At 36.6% G+C, this 19,618-nt stretch overlaps 1 protein-coding gene across 2 annotated transcripts in view; it reads right to left on the bottom strand.

Annotated features, from left to right (window-relative positions):
• LOC140441117 (nucleolar protein 4) overlaps nt 1–19,618 on the bottom strand; it is a 553,801-nt gene that overhangs the window by 338,102 nt on the left and 196,081 nt on the right. The window lies entirely within an intron of this gene.

Below are 19,618 nucleotides of genomic sequence, written 5' to 3'. Positions count from 1 at the left end.
TATATATATATATATATATATATATATAATAGAAATTATTACGAAGATATTTTATCAAAATGATCCATACAAACTGTACGAAAAGTCTTTGCAGGTAGCAAGTATAAACAATATAACTTTTAATTTGGAGAAATAAAAATATCGGGAAAAAATGAAAGGCAGAAATTACAAAACAGTCATCAGACCATTAATGACATATGCACCAGAAACACGACACAGCGGGGACAAAAAGTATGTTAGAAACAGCAGAGATGAAAACATTTTGAAAAATTGATAGTAAAACATTATGAGACAGAGCTAGTACTGATATACGACGTAGACGCAAGGTGGAGAACATCAAGGACTGATGCCATGTGTTTATGAAAAGAAGAAGAACATTTAATTTTTAAATTATATGTGTGTATTCTAATTTAAGCTATGCGACTGTCACTTACTACCTGCCGTACCAAAAAAATTAAGCGCTGGGATATTTTTTTCACGTTATTGGTCCTAGGTGACCTTGTGTGCTGGACTATCTCCCACACGTTTTCTGATACACCTGAACATTCCTACCATTACTGCTTTTTGCATCGCCTTTCCGTTCTTATGATGGTATCGAGAAGCTATACCGCTCTCACTTCTTACAAGGTGAAAACTCACACATTCTACATTTAAATACTTACGGTATTAAAAGGATTAAGTTTTGAGAGGAGTTGTTGTTCCATGTTGTCGAGCCCTACGTGTTCTAATATGCTGAATATCTCCAAAAAACTTTTTTATATCCCGGCCAATACAACAGCACCTGTACAATGGAACAATGGAATAATAGAATAATGAAACAATACAATGGTACAGTGGAACATTACCACTTTTTACATCATCGTGTAATGATCGATTCATTACAAACCCAGCTGTATAATTGTCTCTAGGAGGTTCGTTGTATTGACACCAGTAGCAGAGAAATATCAGCTATCATTTGGTTACTTTCCATTCTCCCTTTATACCTTATTTTTATTTAAAAATCGCATGCAGAGGATACCGCATTGCTCGTGGATAGTGCGTAGAGGCTACAAAAGATGATAAATAATGTTGTAGAAACATGTTACAAAGACGGTCTAAAACTGAACTGGAAGAAGACAAAAATAATAATTTGTAAGAACACCAACATCATCATTATCACCCAGTCCTCTGCGTCCACCGCTGGACATAGGCCTTCCTCATTTTTGTCCATTGTGCTCTATCTTGAGCACTTTTCATCAAATTTGTTGACATTTTCTTGAGATCGTCAGTAAAATGAGTAGGGGGTCTTCCTCTTCTTCTTTTGTCTAACCTCGGCATCCACTTAATCAATCTCTTCGTCCACCTTTCATCACTAATTCGGGCGACGACGTGTCCGGACCAGTGTCGTTTCAGTGTGGCAATCGGGAAATTACATCGGTAACTCTATTGTAAGATGGGGAAGGCAGCGTAAGAGGATGTTGTACAATCATGTAAGATGAATGGATGAGAATAAACTCCCGAAAATTGCCTTAGAAAACAACCCGCCCGGTTCAAGACCTCCCGAAAGATCACCTAAAAGCTGGAGGGATAGTTGGCAATCTACCTCCCAGAAAATTAAAGAGAGGCAACTTCAGATTAAACAGATTAAAAGATCTCCAAGAAGTAGAAGAACAGAAGAGTTTGTATAGGTGACTAGAGAAGACTTATAGGTCTGAAGTTTTTTAATTCTAATTCATGTTCATAAATAACATGTTCACACCAACATAAATGCTCAAATTACAATAAAGGATACACCGTTACAAAGAGTGGAAAAAATATGCCACCTGCGCTACAATATTAACGACACCTCGGACCATAGCTACGAAATAAAAACTCGCATTGAAAAGCTAGAAGTTCTTTTAAAGGTCTTACGAAGATTCTGTGCAACTCATCTTTAAGTATCAATACATGCATAAAAATTCTTAGATGTTATGTCGTTAGTGTCCTAGATAGGTGTCTACGTTTAAAAGAAAAAGTTATCGCTACATCAATAACCAATAAAATCATTAAATGAAGAACAAGAGAAGAAGTTTAGAACAATACTAATAGAAAACGCTAGTTTTTTCAGCTTAAACAATTTTTTATTGTCTTGGACATTTTTTCGTATTTTTTTACTATTTTTTTGATTTTAAAATTAAGATAATGCAGTGAGAACACGTATATCCAAACATTATAAGTATAAAAATTATGGTTATTTGTACAGTTAATGCCATAATTTAAGAGAAAATACGAAATCTCAAACTCCATCAATCGCAAGTTTCACCCTTGTTAGCGAATTTGAAAACGAGCCCCTTCTGAACATCCGAACATCGCATCATGTAGACTCTCTCGCCTAAAACTCAGCCCTCTTGATCTCCGCGCTTCGACAACTCTAATCCCAGCGAATTCGTTGAAAAGATTACTCTCTCACTTCACAGTGGCTGCTCCGGAATCATCAGTGGTTAAGGGTGCATGATCTAATCGTACTTTTCGGGATGGATTCAACGGTCCTTTCATACTTTTGGGAATAGAAGGATTTATGGTACTTTGTTCGAAATATTGATGAACGTATTTAATCTGATTATTTGGTAGTTTTGTTCCTAAAGATAAATACAAGAGTCTGTATGTTAGCATATTATGTCAGTATAATAAATATCTATTATATATATATACGAGGTCTAGCTATTAAATAACGAGACTGCGCGCGCAGAAGGCGTCCTAGAGGGGAAGAGTGGGAAACCAATGCGGAATTGGATAGCTGGAAGTGTCTACTCTTTCAGTAAGAAAACACATTTTTGTCGCTGTAGTAGTATTCTTTTTGTAGAGGTTAGAAAAGAACGTGTTTTTTTCTCGTGCCGATAACAATGTGTGACGAAAAACATGAGCAACGGATTAATGTGAAATGTTTCGTTAATTTAAAGAAATCTCCAACTGAGTGCTATAATTTGTTGAAAGAAGCCTATGGTGAGAATTCTCTATCTCGTGCGCGTGTTTTCAAATGGTATGAATGATTTTCTGAAGGCCGAGGGAGCGCCGAAGATGACCAACGTCCAGGTCGACCTGTCTCTGTTTCAACTCCGCAAACAGTGACCAAAATAAATGAAATTGTGAGCGGAGATCGTCGTATGAGCATTCGGAGGATTGCTGAGACTGTAAACGCTGATAAAGAAACTGTCATAAAAATTTTACGACGAATTGAACATGAGGAAAGTCTGTGCGAAGTTGGTCCCAAAAAATTTGCCCCCTGACCAAAAGCTGAATTAATGGAAAACATCATCACTTGCGATGAAACCTGGATATTCAAATACGATGTTGAAACTAAGCGACAATCCATGCACTGGAAAACTCCGGCATCGCCAATAATGAAAAAAGCAAGGATGTCGAAATCAAAATTTAAAGCTATGCTAATCGTTTTTTTTTTATTCGACATTAAAGGCATCGTGATGACTGAATGGGTTCCAAAGGGGCAAACTGTAAACCAAACTTGCTATGTGAAAGTTTTGGCAATGCTGCGACAGCGAGTTTATTAGAAACGGCCGGAGTTGTGGAAAAACAAGCCGTGGATCTTGCACCAGGACAACGCACTTGCCCATAACGCGCTGTCTGTGAAGCGTTTTTTAGCCACTAGAGGCAATCCAGGGCTCGAACACCCGCCGTACTCGCTTGATTTAGCACCCTGTGACTTTTTTTTGTTTCCGAAGATCAAGTCTGCCTTAAAAGGAATCCGGTTCGAGTCAATGGAAGAGGTGAAGCGAAAAACGGCGGAGCTCCTAAAAGCTCTAACAAAAGAAGACTTCCAGCATTGTTGACCAATGAAAAAAAAAACGAATGGAACGGTATGTGACGAGGCAAGGGGAATATATTGAAGGAGAGCATTCGATTGTAGAATAATTTTTTTTAAAATAAAACTCTTTTTCATAAGCAGTCTCGTTATTTAATACCCAGACCTCGTATATATATATATATATATATATATATATATATATATATATATATCGAGAAAAGGAGTACGACCGTTAATCGAATATAAATTAAGGATCACTCGAAGAGTGGTGAGTTTTTCGGTCAAAAGGTGGATAAAAAAGACAAAGAAGGTGGCTACTTCATCTATTTATTTGAAGACGTTTCGCTATCTAATCAGAAACCATAATCAGTTCATCTAAAAGAATTTCGAAAGATATGGGAGCAAATTGGAGCTGATTTTGAATAGGGTAGTGATCGGAGTGGAGCAATGTACAGGAAATAAAGTGCCGCATAGGAAAGGCAAGAACGGTCTTTAACAAAATGAGCGCCATTTGAGATGCTATGTTTTCTCTGTGTTGTTGTACGGGGCGGAGGCATGGACGCTTACAGACACCACTATTAAAAAACTTGAAGCATTTGAGATGTGGCTTTATAGAAGAATGCTGAGAATATCATGGACAGCAAGGATCACGAACAACGAAGTTCTAGAAAAAATGAAGAAGGAACCAGAGATTGTGTTTACGATCAAACGCATAAAATTGCAATATCTGGGACACGTTATGAGAAATCAGCACCGTTACTCCCTGCTGCAGTCTATATTGCAAGGTAAAGTCAAAGGTAAGCGGGGACCCGGTAGAAGGAGAATATCATGGCTGCGGAATTTAAGAACATGGTTTAAGAAAACCTCAACGGAGCTATTTCGAGCCGCAGCGAGCAAGGTCATGATTGCCAATATGATTTCCAACATCCGAAACGGATAGGAACCAGAAGAAGAAGAAGTGATCGGAACCTAAAGTGTCTTGAAATACGGACCAGTTTACCAAATCTGCCAAGAAAGGGGAGATAAGAGTTAAATCAACTGCAGAGTGATTACCATTGGGATTAACTCTAGTGGGCGATCCATCATTTAGAGTTAGTTAAGAATTAATTCCAAGAAATCTAAAGCTTCTGTTAAAACCGTTCCCCCGCGATCTTCCGGAATAGGGCCCCACCTGTAATGGTGTACATTACATTAAAATCGACGCAAAAAATTGTACGAGAGATATCAATCTGTTCCAATAAATTTAACCAATCTTTTTTTGTGGCTGCTATGTCTGAAGGTTTGTATACTGAAACGAACGAAATATTTATATCTGGAATAAATACAGCACATACTTCAATGCCCCTTGAAAAATTTTGGATTATTACACTTTCTTGATAGTTAATTGTTTGTAAGATAAATATACCAACTCCGCCATATCCGTCATCACAGCATCTTTCAATGAAATTATATCCCTTTATATTAAAATTACTATAAGACTTAAACAATTGTTTTTGTCTCTCATGCCAGCAAAATATTACGACATGTACTTCAAGAGAGACTTGAATAAGAAAGATTTATTGTCTGGATGAGGCAAATGAGAAGATATACTGAACAAAAGACAAATTATAGAAAAGATAAGACAATTCAATAAAGTAGGGTATGTGTTTTATCGACTTAAGAAGCCTTTGATCAAGTGAAGTGGAATAAACTTTTTAGCATAATGAAAAGATAAGAGTATCTTATTTTCTCTTATGAAAACATATGATTAATACAAAAAAACTAAATATATGCCGACTATATCAAGAATGCAACAAAATAACTTAGAGGTGCAACACGAAACTATAGAAACAGTGGAAAAATTCTGCTACTTAGGGTGGATTGCAAAAACAACAACATATCCAAAGAAATAAAAATGTGTGGAAATAAGAATGCGTGGATAACTGCTGTTATTTTGGCCTAGGCCCTCAACTAATAGTGAGAAGTGAAAACTGCATACAACCAGTGCTCACTTACGGATCGGATACATGGGCAATGACGACTGGAGATGAAGAGTTACTACAAATCTTTGCTTTTCCCTGGTTTTTCATCATTTACAATGGAATTACTAACGAGAGAATTTCACTGTCATAGTTTAATGTCAATATATAACATCAAAGAAGTAACTGGACAAAAAGATTATTAAAACAATAAGATTGTAATTATCGCCCTAAGTGCGATATTATTTTATATTTAGTTTAAAATTTCTAAGCACAGTTTTTTCTGAAAACCCATGTCCCATAAATTATAACGCATCTTCTGTGAATAATTTATAGAGGTATCCCTAAGCGCCGCTCCTGCTCCGACTACCGAAGAACCGCAATCTCTGTCCGGGCTTATACAGGTTAGAGGCATCCTGGAAAATTTCCTAGAACCCATATCCTGCCAACTCCACTCCGTTCCGGCTTTACCTGGAACTCCCGCCGACGCCGCGTCGAGGCAGTTTCCATGTGATTGACAGTAGGGCGATTTTTTATGCTAGACGAAAACCCGAGGAAAAGGGCTTTAGAATCGGATATTTGGAAAATGGACGGGATAAGAGTTATTGGCGGTTGTTTTGCCAATGTGCCGAACAATCCGGATTTCGCTTGAATTTGATTTGTATTGGAAGGCTCTGCACGGCGATGTTTTTACCATTATTGACTTGAATATTTTAAATAAAAAGTATTAAAATGCCGACATATATTACAATAAAAAACAAATTAGTATTAAGTATTTTATTTTAAGTTTCTAATCGGTTAGCGTTTATTATTGTTATAGATTTACTAATAATAAATCAAAAATAAAAGTTATTTTTTATCCAAATATGTTTGTTAGACTTTATACAATAAAAGTAGAGCTTTAACATATTTACAATATCAAACAATTTTTAAAAATAATAGCAACAATTAAAGTAACAATTATATTATGCAATCAGAAACAGAGTATATGGAGTTTGGTACTCCATAAACATAAGACCCCTCATTTTTATGAGTACCAAAAGTTCATACAACGAATATACCACTTGGACTTATTTATAGTACCTTGAATTCTCCTTATTTTTTTCTTTTGTTGCAATCTTGCATTCATCGTCAAACCAATGATTTTTACATGCACAAATTTCTGTTCCTATTTCATCTTTCAGAAAGAAAAACATAACGTCGAAGACCACTAGAATCATGTCAAAAGCATTATTCAAGAAACAACTAAAAAGTATAAAACTATTAATAATCGCAAACAACAATGGATGACTGATGAAACATTGGGACTAATGGAAAGCAGGAGAAAACAGAAAAATAAAAACACTGAAGAATACAATAAAATTCATAAAGAAATCAGAAGGAAAATCCGGGATGCAAAGGAAAATGGTACAGCAACAAATGTCTTGAAATAAAAGAACTGCAGAAAAAGAATGACACGTTTAATATGTACAAAAAGGTGAAAGAAATAACTCGAACATATAGATCAACTGCAAGTAGTTTGCTTGATAAACAAGGAAATATTATAGTCAATGAACAAGACAGATTAGAGAGATGGAAAGAATATATTAAGGAGCTGTTTGATGACGATAGAACAGAAATTCAAATCAAAAACATATCGACTGGTCCAAACATAACACTCGATGAAATGGAAGGAGCTATAAAGCTATCAAAGAATAGGAAAGCAACCGGTCCAAATAAAATTTCAAGCGAAATAATCAAACTGCACGACGATAAGGGCAAACATTCTCTTCTAAGCCTCTTTAATAAAATATACGAAACAGGTCATATACCAACAGACTGGCTACTGTCAACATTTGTAATGATACCAAAAAAAATAAATGCCAAACAGTGTGGCGAAAATCGCACTATCAGTCTGATGAGTCATTGAAAATTTTCCTAAGAATACTACACTCGAGAATTTACAACAAAATAGAAGTACAACTAAGTGAAACACAATTTGGTTTCAGAAACAACCTCGGAACCAGAGAAGCACAATTCAGTTTGCAAGTCATGGTTCAAAGATGTAGGGATATAGAACAACAAGTATATATATATATATATATATATATATATATATATATATATATATATATATATATATATGTTTTATTGACTTCGAAAAGGCCTTTGACCGAGTAAACCGTGACAAACTTATAGGTGTCTTGCAACAGGTGGGAATTGATGACCGAGACCTCCGTATTATCAAAAATTTGTATTGGCATCAATGTGCAAACATACGAGCTGGACACAACACGACGGAAGCAGTGGAAATACGACGTGGAGTGAGGCAAGGATGTATTCTATCGCCTCTACTTTTTAATATCTACTCTGAATTTATTTTTAAAGAAGCCTTAGTTGAAGATACAGACATTAAAATCAACGGAATTAATGTCAAAAATCTCAGATATGCAGACAACACGGTACTTATTGCCTCCAATAAAGAAGACCTGCAACGACTTATAAACAGGGTAACCGAAGCATGTGATGAATATGGGCTAAAACTTAATAGTTCTAAGACAAAACTTATGGTTGTCAGCAAAACGGAGTTATAACCAACGAACATCAGAGCGTATGCAATAGAGTTAGAAAAAGTCCACAATATTACCTACTTGGGTGCATACTTAACGATAACTGGATATAAATAAAGAAATAAGAATACGCATTGAAAAAGCCAGAGCCGCCTTCTATAAATTAAAGAAAATTCTAATTAATAGAGATATTACGTTAAACCTTAAAGTCAGATTAATACGTTGCTACATACTCTCCACATTGCTGTATGGTATAGAGAGCTGGACCCTTACAGAGACATTAATGAAAAAATTAGAGGCCTTTGAGATGTGGATTTATCGACGAGTATTGCGGTTGAGTTGGGTTGATCAAATAAGGAATGAAATAGTTTTACATCGAATGAAAAAGAGCACAGAAATAACAAAAACGATAAAAATTCGAAAGTTACAATATTTTGGTCATGTAATGTGACATCCAGAGAGGTATAACCTTCTACACCTCATAATACAGGGTAAGATCGCCTGAAGTAGAGGCCCAGGCCAAAGAAGAACATCCTGGCTCCAAAATCTCCGAGAATGGTATCAAGAGACCATCGCTAATTTATTTAGAGCCGCCGTAAACAAAGTTATTATTGCCAATATGATCGCCAACGTTCGATAATCGGACAGGGTACTGAAAGAAGAAGATTTCATCTTGCGCTGCTGCTTCAATGTCTTCCTTGGATACATAATTTTTTAAATAACAAAGATATAAAATCAGAATTTGGTGTTTATTGAGAGTAAACTAAATGTTGTTTACTTACCATGTCGGGATAGTATTATGACGTTGTTTGCCAGTTTTTTTTCTCATAATTTGCTATGGAATCACTAACAGGAGAATTTTACTGTCATCATGGCATGTGGTTGTCTTTTTAAAGACGAATTACATTCTATGATTTTTTCTGACGGATATTCTCAAGTTAAAGTTGATTTCATGTAATCAAATGAACTATCATACAACAAAATCGTCCCAGGAACGCAATTCAGCAATATTGATAATATCATTTTAAATTTGTCTGCTTTAAAATGTATAATGTATGTCTGAGTTGTCAATATAAATGAGTCAGATAAAATTAAATTATTAGAAGAATTTTTCACCAAGTAACAAAAAACAAAATTTGTTTATTGTACTAATGTTTGTATTTTGCTAGCTATTTCCGAAGTGGAGATTGAAACGTCAATAAACTTATTTAAAAATTCAATTGTGGCAGATTCCCATTAAAATAGCAATTACATATTTTGTATAATGACATGCCCAAATTGTCATTATAAGTGAGGCAATACTAAGACGAAGGTAAAAGAAGATTTTTTTGTTCAAAGTAATAGTGCGAGATTCTTTAAATAAAACATATTTTTTAGACAACGGCTTAAGCTTAACGGTAACAGTTAAATAAACAGTTTATTTTATAATTTTTACTTTATTCTCAACGAGTTATATTATAAAAGCTGAGATGCGTCAAACAAAAAACTTCAAAAATATTCTCTTTAAGCTTTGGATGAATAAATTTTTACACCAGGCCTCTAAGGAGACACTCGGGACACAGCAAAACAAAATTAGTAACAAAATATGGTGGAACGAAGAAATCGAATATATGGTAAAACAGAAAAAAGAACAGCATCTAAAATGGCTAAATACAAAAAATACTGAAGACCATCAAGCTTACAAAGAAACCGATAGACAACTACGAAAAATGATAAAACAAGAAAAGAATAAAACATGGGATCAGAAATGTCAAGAAATCAATACATACATCGGAGGGAAGCAATGTACAGAGGTATGGAATTTTATACAATCAGTAAAAAATATAGGAAAAGACAAAGCACACATACACACCATAAAACCAAGACAATGGAAAGATCACTATGAAAGCTTGCTGACAGAGACAAGACAAGAATACCTAGCGAACTCCCCAACACAGTCAGTACATATACAAGAAGAGGAAGCGAGGGTAGACATCGAAACAGTAAGGAAGGCTGTAATGACCCTAAAGAATGGTAAAGCCGCTGGACCTGAGGGCATCTATGCTGAAATGCTTAAGAATGGAACTCATAAACTATTTGAAAAATTAACTTATGTGATCAGTCAGTGTCTAAGTGGACACCCAGTACCAGAACAATGAAGAACGGCATACATGTCCTCAATACACAAAAAGGGGGACAAAAGGAATTGTAATAATTATAGAGGCATATCGGTAACCAGCACCCTGAGCAGACTGTATGGACGAATTTTGAGAAATATGATGGAGGAAGAATATAAGCACAATAAAGAGGAAGAACAAAGCGGGTTCCGTGCAGGAAGATCGTGCACCGATAACGTATTTTGTCTTAAAAAAATAATAGAAAAAAGATCGGCCAAGAATCTAGAAACTCATATTACTTTTGTAGACCTGCAACAAGCATATGACAACATCCCCTTAACAAAACTGTGGACAACGTTGAAAAGATCTAACATCAACCACACATTGATAAATGCTGTACAATAACTATATAGAGACTCAAAGGCACAGATAAAAACAGGAAAATATCTAACGGAAGAATTCCTGGTTACAAAAGGCTTGCAGGGATGCTGTATCTCACCAACCTTATTCAAGATATATGTTGCAGCGGCATTGGAAAGATGGAAAAGAAAGGTGCATAGGATGGGTATAGAGCTTAGTAATGAATGTATATATACACTCCAGTTTGCTGATGACCAGGTAGTGCTAGCGACCGACAGGGAAGACTGCATGTACATGCTTAGAAAACTGATAGAAGAATATAACGACTGGGGAATGAATGTCAATACAACAAAAACCAAATATCTTTGTATTGGAAACGAGTCAGATAACATAGACCTCGAAAACGGACAACATATTTCCTGCTGTCAGAGCTATGACTACTTGGGTGTTGCCTTTGACAATACAGGAACTGATACACGGGAAATAGAAAAACGAATCACTCAAGCAAAGAAAGTCTTAGGATGTCTCAATGGTATACTGTGGAGTAAAGAGATAACGAAAGGAAGAAAATTTAATATATATGAGACCATGATTAAAACTACTCTTCTTTATGGCGCCGAAACATGGAGAATTAGTGAAAAGAACAAAAAACGAATAGAAGCAGTAGAGATGGATGCAATAAGAAGATCTTTAGGTATTTCCAGACGAGACCGAATCAGAAATGATGTAATAAAACAACGTATGGGAATAGAAGGAAATATAACTCAGGATATAGAGAAGAAACAATTAAGGTGGTATGGGCATGTTCAACGGATGCCAGCAACAGGACTCCCCAAAAAAGTAGTAGAATGGCAACCGATAGGTCGACGGAAGAGAGGAAGACCCAGATTAGAATGGCAACACGGCGTAAACAAGTCCATGAGCGAAAGAAATTTAACAACAAACGACTGCGAAGATAGGAAGAGATGGTGTTTAGGTATCGGACAACGTCGAAAGACGTTCTAAAGCGATGTATATATATGAATAAATTTTTGTCATGACCAAATAAAATAAATGTGCACATTTCCCTCTGCTTGACAGTTTTAAAAACGTAACATTGGCTTCTAAATCAAACCCCAAACAACCATTATCATTCACGAAAACCTCAAAAGTAGATCGTAATGAACAATGCATCATTCATATCGAACCAGTGACGGTATTGGGACAAAGCATCGAATCTCTAAAGCGGTGATCTTCCTGAAATGAGGGGCCGTATAACGTAGATATCGCTACGAATATACACATACCAAGGCAACGACAATAAACTTCCCAGGATTGCTGTATTATTGCCTTCCAACTGCGAAGTGGATCTCGTATAACGAGTGAACATTTCGACCCGAAGTACGATGATTTATCGTAAAAGACGAGAGAATGAAAGATTTGAAAGCGTCAGAGTCTGCACGTAAAGAACGTATAAAGGGTTCGCTACTGCTTTGATGTCGTTAATACACGTTTATACAGTGCTATACTTTAAATCGAAATGAGTAACATATATTTTATAAAGCATGCGATTCTTTGTGAAGCTTTTATAGAACTAACACAAAAATTCTAGATTTATTTGAAGTAGAATGTATATTGTGAATTCTTAAACGAAGACGAAATATTGTCAAAATGATAAAATTTCCAAACATTCGCATTTATATTTATATTTCGACTTAATAACGTTTAATCTACAAATAATATTTCTAGTTTTATGATAAGTCTTAGTACAGTACTTACATATATTTTTATTTATATCGCTGACTCATTATTACAAGGTTCTATGATCTCTCTCTCTCTCTCTCTCTCTCTCTCAACAATGGAGCTACAGCCCAAATCGGGCCTTGGCCTCCTCCAAACTATCCCTCCAACCTTGTAGGTCCCGCGCCGATCTTCTCCAGGTTCTCACGTCTAGCAAATTTTGCGCGTCTTCTGCCACTTCATCCTCTCCGTCCGGCTCGCGGAGATAAGAATACGGCCGGGGTCAGAAAGCCCTGCCTGTCGTAAGAGGCGACTAATGGGTAGGAATAGGGAGGTGGAGAGCCGTCGTTTGAGGTGTCGGGTTTGTAGAAACGCACACGGTCGCTTCGGCGACACGGTCACCGGTCTACACTCCTAGTATCCGAGACGAGACTACTCGTGGGACCACTCTACTCTCATTCCAAAAGAGCCTGGTGAGGTTGAACGAGCTGGGCCCGTAAATACCTCTCCTGACTTTGGTCAGGAGGGGTGTGGATACACCGCTCCTGACGGCGGTCAGGAGTGGTGTAGGTGTCCCGGCACGTACCCACCGGGAGATCCAAGAGTGGTAGAGGAGAGATCCTCGGCGGCGACCTGTCTACGTGTGAGGTGGAAATTCCTCCGCCTGCCGAACCTACCCGCCCGTGGTGTGGGAGTAACGGGTAGGCAAGGTACTCACAACACAGGTACTACGGGGAAGGTGGAGCCCCCGCGGGTTGCGTGTGCTAGACTTGTCGTGGTAACCCTACGGGGTACCCCACAGGGGGACCCACGGGACGTCTTTGGTACGCGCCCCGTGGCACCTTCACTTTGGTGTCGGACTCGTAGGGGCAGAGGTTTCGCTACGGGCGTATGTCGAGAGATAGGTAGCCCAGGGTCCTGCCAGGTCTTAGTATTTGGAGGGCACGCACTCATTGCAATGCTACTTCATCCTCCCATCTTTTCCGTGGCCTTTCTTTTGGTCTTGCGCCCTGCATTTTACTATCTAGGGCTCTTTTAGTCAATCTTTCTGTCTCCATTCTTACTACATGACCAGCCCAGCGAAGTCTCTGAAGTTTAACGAATTCTGAGATCGGTGTCTCTTTGAACAGTTCGTAGAGTTCATTGTTGTACCTGGATCTCCATATTCCGTTTTCGTTAATAAGTCCAAATATCTTTCTTAGGACTTTTCGTTCGAAGACTTCCAGTTTTCTTTTTGTCTCTTCTGTCATCACCCATGTCTCGCATGCATCACATACTATTGGTCTGATAATAGTTTTGTAGACCCTGATTTTCGATCTCCAGTGTGTGTTTTTGGAGCGGAATTCTTCTTTGAATTTCTGGTTCTTCTATTCCATCCGTGTTTAATGCAACTCCTAAATATGTGAAACTTTCTACCGTTTCAATGTCGTCCTCTAATTCCACTGTGCGTCTGTTTCCCCTAGCTCTTGCCAGTGTTAACTTTTTTGTCTTTTGAATATTTATTTCTAGTCCGGTCTCTTTTGCCTTTTTTTTTAATTGTGAATGTATTTTTGCCGCCTCTTCTGTTCTGCGAGACATAATGCTGATATCATCGGCATAGACGGCAATCTGTATTGATTTATTTGTTAGGAGATTACCTCTTCCTACATTGAGCTGTCTTATCACATATTCCAAGGTCAGGTTGAATAGTGTCGGTGCCAGCCCGTCTCCTTGCTTGAATCCTTGGACTATTGTAAAGTTTTTAGTGAGCTCATTTTGGACTATGACAGTTTCTTTGACGAATCCATTGTTGTTTTTACCAGTCGGATGTATTATTGGCTTATATTAAAGCTCTGCAATATTTGATATAACTTGTTCCTATTAATTTCGTAGACTTGTTTGAAATCTATGAATATGTTGTGGACGTCAATGTCGTATTCCCACGATTTGTTTAAGGTGGTTTAAGGTTGGTAAAGGATCTTGGAGGCAGTATGGGTTGCCGATGCTCACACTGTAATAAAACTCCGAGTAATTTCCACTGTTTCCGACGAAAGAGTCGATGCTTCTAGAAATAGAACTCAGCTTCTGCCAACAATTCCTACTCTCACGTCCCCGAAGGCTTTTGCCGCGTAACCACGGCTATATGGCCTACAATGGTTGTACGTTATGTAGCAGACGAGAGGGGTGAAAGGCAAGTTTCTAGGGCCTAAAAACTGGAACATATCGGCTAAGGGAATAAACCCTGACAGAAAATTCTGGTTCTCCAGATTGGGGGTTGGGCAATGGGCCGGTAACCCGTTACCGTAAAAAGTATAACACTACAAAACCTTTAAATAAGCCTCGGATAGATCAATCTTGTTGACGACGACTTAAGCAAAGAAATATGGACTACGCACTCGGTACCTGGAATGTCCTGACATTGAATAAACATCATTACTTAACGAGCTCAGAAAATACAAAATAGAACTAGCAGCAATACAAGAAACTAAATTGCACGGAATAAAAGACACAAAAATGCATACAATACTGTATAGCGGAAAAGAGAGCGGAAAGAAAGAGTTCGGAGTAGCTTTCATAGTTGACAATAAGATAAAACACGCCATATTAGATTTCAAAGCAGCGAATGAGAGAATATGTAAACTAAGAATAAAAACAAAATTCTTTAATATCTTAATCATTAACATACATTGCCCAACAGAAGAACATAGCATGGAAATAAAAGAAGATTTCTACGAACTACTCTAGAAGAAGTATACGACAGCGCACCAAGAAACGACATCAAATACAAACATTAGTATTATTACTAATGTTTGTATTTTGAGGACAATTTCCGAAGTGAAAATTGAAACCTCAATAAACGTATTTTAACCTTTAATTGTGGCTTATTCCCATTTAAATAGTAAATCGAATTAATCTTTCCCCGTTGATCCTGATATCCTCCGAGAGTGCCTTATCAAACATGGTGTCAGAGTCTATAAAGACTCTAATGAAGGGTCATATTATTAGCAGCAGCTAACAATTTGAAATACTTTGATAAATGGCAATTGGACTGAAGGTGACTAAAAGAGGGATTTGAGTGTTTGTGATGTTACGGGGTAGTCTATGGGCTATAGAAATAGTTGTTTTTCTGTTCGGGAACTGCTCGCGAATTGTTCATTAAAAAAATGTTCACAGCGAACTCATCGCAATCTCGTCACAATCCATGGATTGATGGGACCACGTTCCGTCTGATTACATCAAATTTTTCACCATGGTGTGGTGATTCCAAACACTGATGTGTTTCATCAGTCATTACAAGTCTTTAAGTGAAGATCTTATCTATTATTTTTATTGCTGCTAGTTAAACGCGGAAAACTGCAGTATTTGGAGTATATGGAGTATACATTTTATCTTTGAGTTTGGCTAACTTTGGTCTAAATAGTACAAACACAATAATGCTAAAATATCATGTATAAAATATCAAATATCATACAAAAACAAATAAAACTCTGTGGCTAACGGACCTGCTTCCAAGCCATATTCATATATTCTCTTGTACAAACACACACACACACACACACACACACACACACACACACACACACACACACACACACACACACACCTATACACACACACGCACACACACACACACCACACACACATGCCACACACACTTTTTATTATATGTTTAAACAATAAAATCTAATTAGAATTTTTATGTTTTTATTTAACCAGGATGTATCTTATTGTAAAGTCTTGTAAAGTATCTTTATGTAAATACTTGTAATAAATAGTTTATTAAGATTTGCTTTGCCCTCTTACATATCTCTTTTCAGTTTTACTTCATAGGGTATTTCTGTGTATGTATATGTTCAGAATGATATTAATGTAAATTAGACCAGGTCAAATTCTGCGATGGGTTACAAAAACCACCAAGCAATCCTCAGTTTATCAATTCTTTGATAAATTACACCTCCTTTATAAGCCGTTCTTTAATCAATTTCTCTAGTTTCAAATAATGTATTCAATAATTAATAGCAATTTTTTTCGGGTTTGCTATATAGTTGTTTATTTTATAGAGGTGAGCCCGTCCCTGCGTTGTTTATCCGTGCAGTTTGACCTGTCAACCGGCTCTCGGTACAAAACAGCCGTGGGGTTTTAGGGGGGTACGATCAGCCACCCGACCCGGTCCCTCGTGCTCGAAACTGCCGCCGCCGTTTACGGTCCCTCGTTGCCGGTTTCACAAAACCGACACCGCCTCACCTCCAGCCCCGCTACCGCCTCACGCCGCCTCCTAACTCGTTAGACAATCGGGAACGTCTCTTGCAATATTAATGCTAGCGCGACAGCTCGCTGTTATACCGACAGAGTTGTTCGGATGAGTGGATAACGAACGCCGGATGATTTTCCCGCTTACAACTTTGAGATTCGAACTGTTTTCTTCTTTTTATTTTTCTTTGCTCACCGTTTGGAGTTAAATGCGTACGTAGTCTTCATACGAGATTTCTAAGCGTGCTTTTTATTACGATAAATAAAGGAATGTGAATGATAGATAGAGCACTCATTACGTATTAGAGTGATAAAGCTGAAACAGCCATTTGTTTATGTTTATTAGTTTTTGCAGCTTAAAATCATGTTTTGTCTAAAAAACTAAATATTCATTTTTCCCTTATGTTGCTTTTGGTTGCCATTGGTTTGGCTGCAAGAGTAACGATTATGCAGATAATTATAAGTCACTATTAGAGATAAACACCATAAGGTTATTTCCAGTTTAAAGCAAACTGCCCAAAATGTAATGGAAAAAACCGACGCGTGGAAATTGAGGAGTGGCGACAGAAGTGAATACTTCTTATGGCGTGGTATTACTATAATGTGGGTTAATGAAATTTTGTGTCTGCTTATTACTGAATTGTTAATATTTTTTTATAATAACATTACATATTTAAGTTCTTTTAAATTTAAAAAATATTAATTTTTTTCTTTAAAAATTTTATTGAATGCTTTTATTAATTTTCAAAACTTCTTTTCAAAAAATTCGGTAGGTCCTGAGACCTACCGAATATATTCTTTTTCTTCTTAGTCGTTAACCTGATGCAGGTATCGTGATATCATGAAGCTATTAGCTAAATTTCCCAATGTTCCTCCACGTTTTTCTATCTTCTGCCATTCTAGCACATTCTGACAATGGAGCGCCAATGGTAGCAACAATATGGTCCGTGTATCGTGTGCGAGATCTACCTCTATTTCTTTTGCCTTCTACTTTTCCCTGAATGGTAAGTTTTTCAAGACCATTTCTTCGAAGCACATGTCCAAAATAGCTTATTATTCGTTCTGATATTTGTGTTCTTAGTCTTTTCTTTATGTTTAGCTGGTCCAGTATGGATTCATTTGTTCTTCGGGCCACCCATGGTATTCTCAGCATTCGTCTCCAGCAGTACATCTCAAATATATCTATGTTCTTTTTGTCTTTCTCAGAATATATACTTATGTGAAATTTAGCCATTTCGAAGGAATATGGGAACTAACTCTGTGACAGTAATATGGTTATTAACAAATAGAGGTAGTAATAAAGGGGTGAATATTAAGGTTTGTTTGTATTTTTAAATGTATGGAGTGAACCAACCTTACCCCTTAGGGATATGAAAAATATATTATGAAATATTCTCAGATCTACCAAATATATGTTTAAAATTTTATAAAAATCGGTCCAGCCATTTCGGAGGAGTATGGCAACTAACTCTGTGATCCTAATATAGCTATTAAAAATGGGTTAGTTAGAACGGTGAAAATTAAGGGCTGTATGTATTTTTTAACACCTTAAATGCCACAATGCATGGTATAAAAAAGTTATGTGGGCCAAAATCTTAAACACATTTACAGTAATAGTTTATGCATTTTAAATAATTATATGTACTTTAGTTTGGATACAAAATCTTACATTTTTATCGTTTTTTAGAATTATTTTAATTGAGAATCACCTGTGAATGAAGTATATAAGAGAAGATTGAACCTGTCGTAACTTGTTTATTTTATACCTCTTCAAACGCACTTCAGCTGGTAACTCCGTTTGAAGAGGTTTACTCTCCGGACACTGGAAATCACTTAAAGAATGGGTGTATGTTACCTGAAGTAAAATTTAATTAAAATATTAAACATCAAATAATATTAACAACATCATGTACAATCTTTGGTAACATTATATATTTTAAAGGGTTTTTACCCTAATATTTTGGTGGCTCAGGCATGGTAACCTGTATTTTTAACCTGATGATGGAACTGTTGTTCCGAAAACGTTCGTGTTTTTATTGTAGCCCTTTTAAGGGTTTTTATAAAATATACCCATTTACAAAGATTAACCTCTTTTTGTGATACGTGGTATACAGCCAGCTGCAGGAATTATTTTCCTTTCCTTGACTACAATAAGAGCAATGGATTTATAGATATATCTGACCAACTAAAGTCTTATTATACAGCTTTACGAAAATCAGTGAAATGGTATCCTAAAATAGCAATTGAGTTATTTTCAAAGCCTATATAATTTACCAAAAAGTAACCAACAGTAACATGCCCATCACATATTTCAAGGAAGAGTTGGTGTGTCAACTGGTAGATTTCTCTAGACTAACTAATCCAAAGCAACAGATGCCACATGCTCGTAAACGTCACCATATTGAAAAAATGCAACGTTAGCAAATGCAAAGAAGATGTGTCACATGTTGCCCAAAAAATTCAGCAGATGGTAGGTAGAATGGTAGAAAATTTGCTCAGAATAAAACTCCCTTTTCTCGTTTCAGGTGCAATCAGTGCAATAAATTCTATTGTATCACATGTTTTTGTGAGGTTCATTCATGTAATCTATAGACATTTGTATATACACATGTATTATATGTTTTCATTTATTTCTTAACTAGAGACATGTATTGCTAATTTTAAAGAACATTTACTGATCTATTGCATTAAGAAAACAGTTGTTTCCGTTATACATAAATAAAACTAGCCGTTCTGAAGATACCTTTTAGGGTGAATTACGTATAAGCGGATATACAGACACACTATACGTGAAATCAAATCTTAACTGTCTTTTTCCTTTCAAATAAACTTAGTTTCAAGCTACATAATAACATATTGTTTTATTGCTAGACACTAGTATTCTAAAAATGCAGGCTAAATATATAAAAGAGTTCATCAAGCTAC

Source organism: Diabrotica undecimpunctata, chromosome 5, assembly GCF_040954645.1.
Source record: "Diabrotica undecimpunctata isolate CICGRU chromosome 5, icDiaUnde3, whole genome shotgun sequence".
Lineage (NCBI taxonomy): Eukaryota > Metazoa > Arthropoda > Insecta > Coleoptera > Chrysomelidae > Diabrotica > Diabrotica undecimpunctata.
This window is presented reverse-complemented; position numbering and strand designations above follow the sequence as displayed.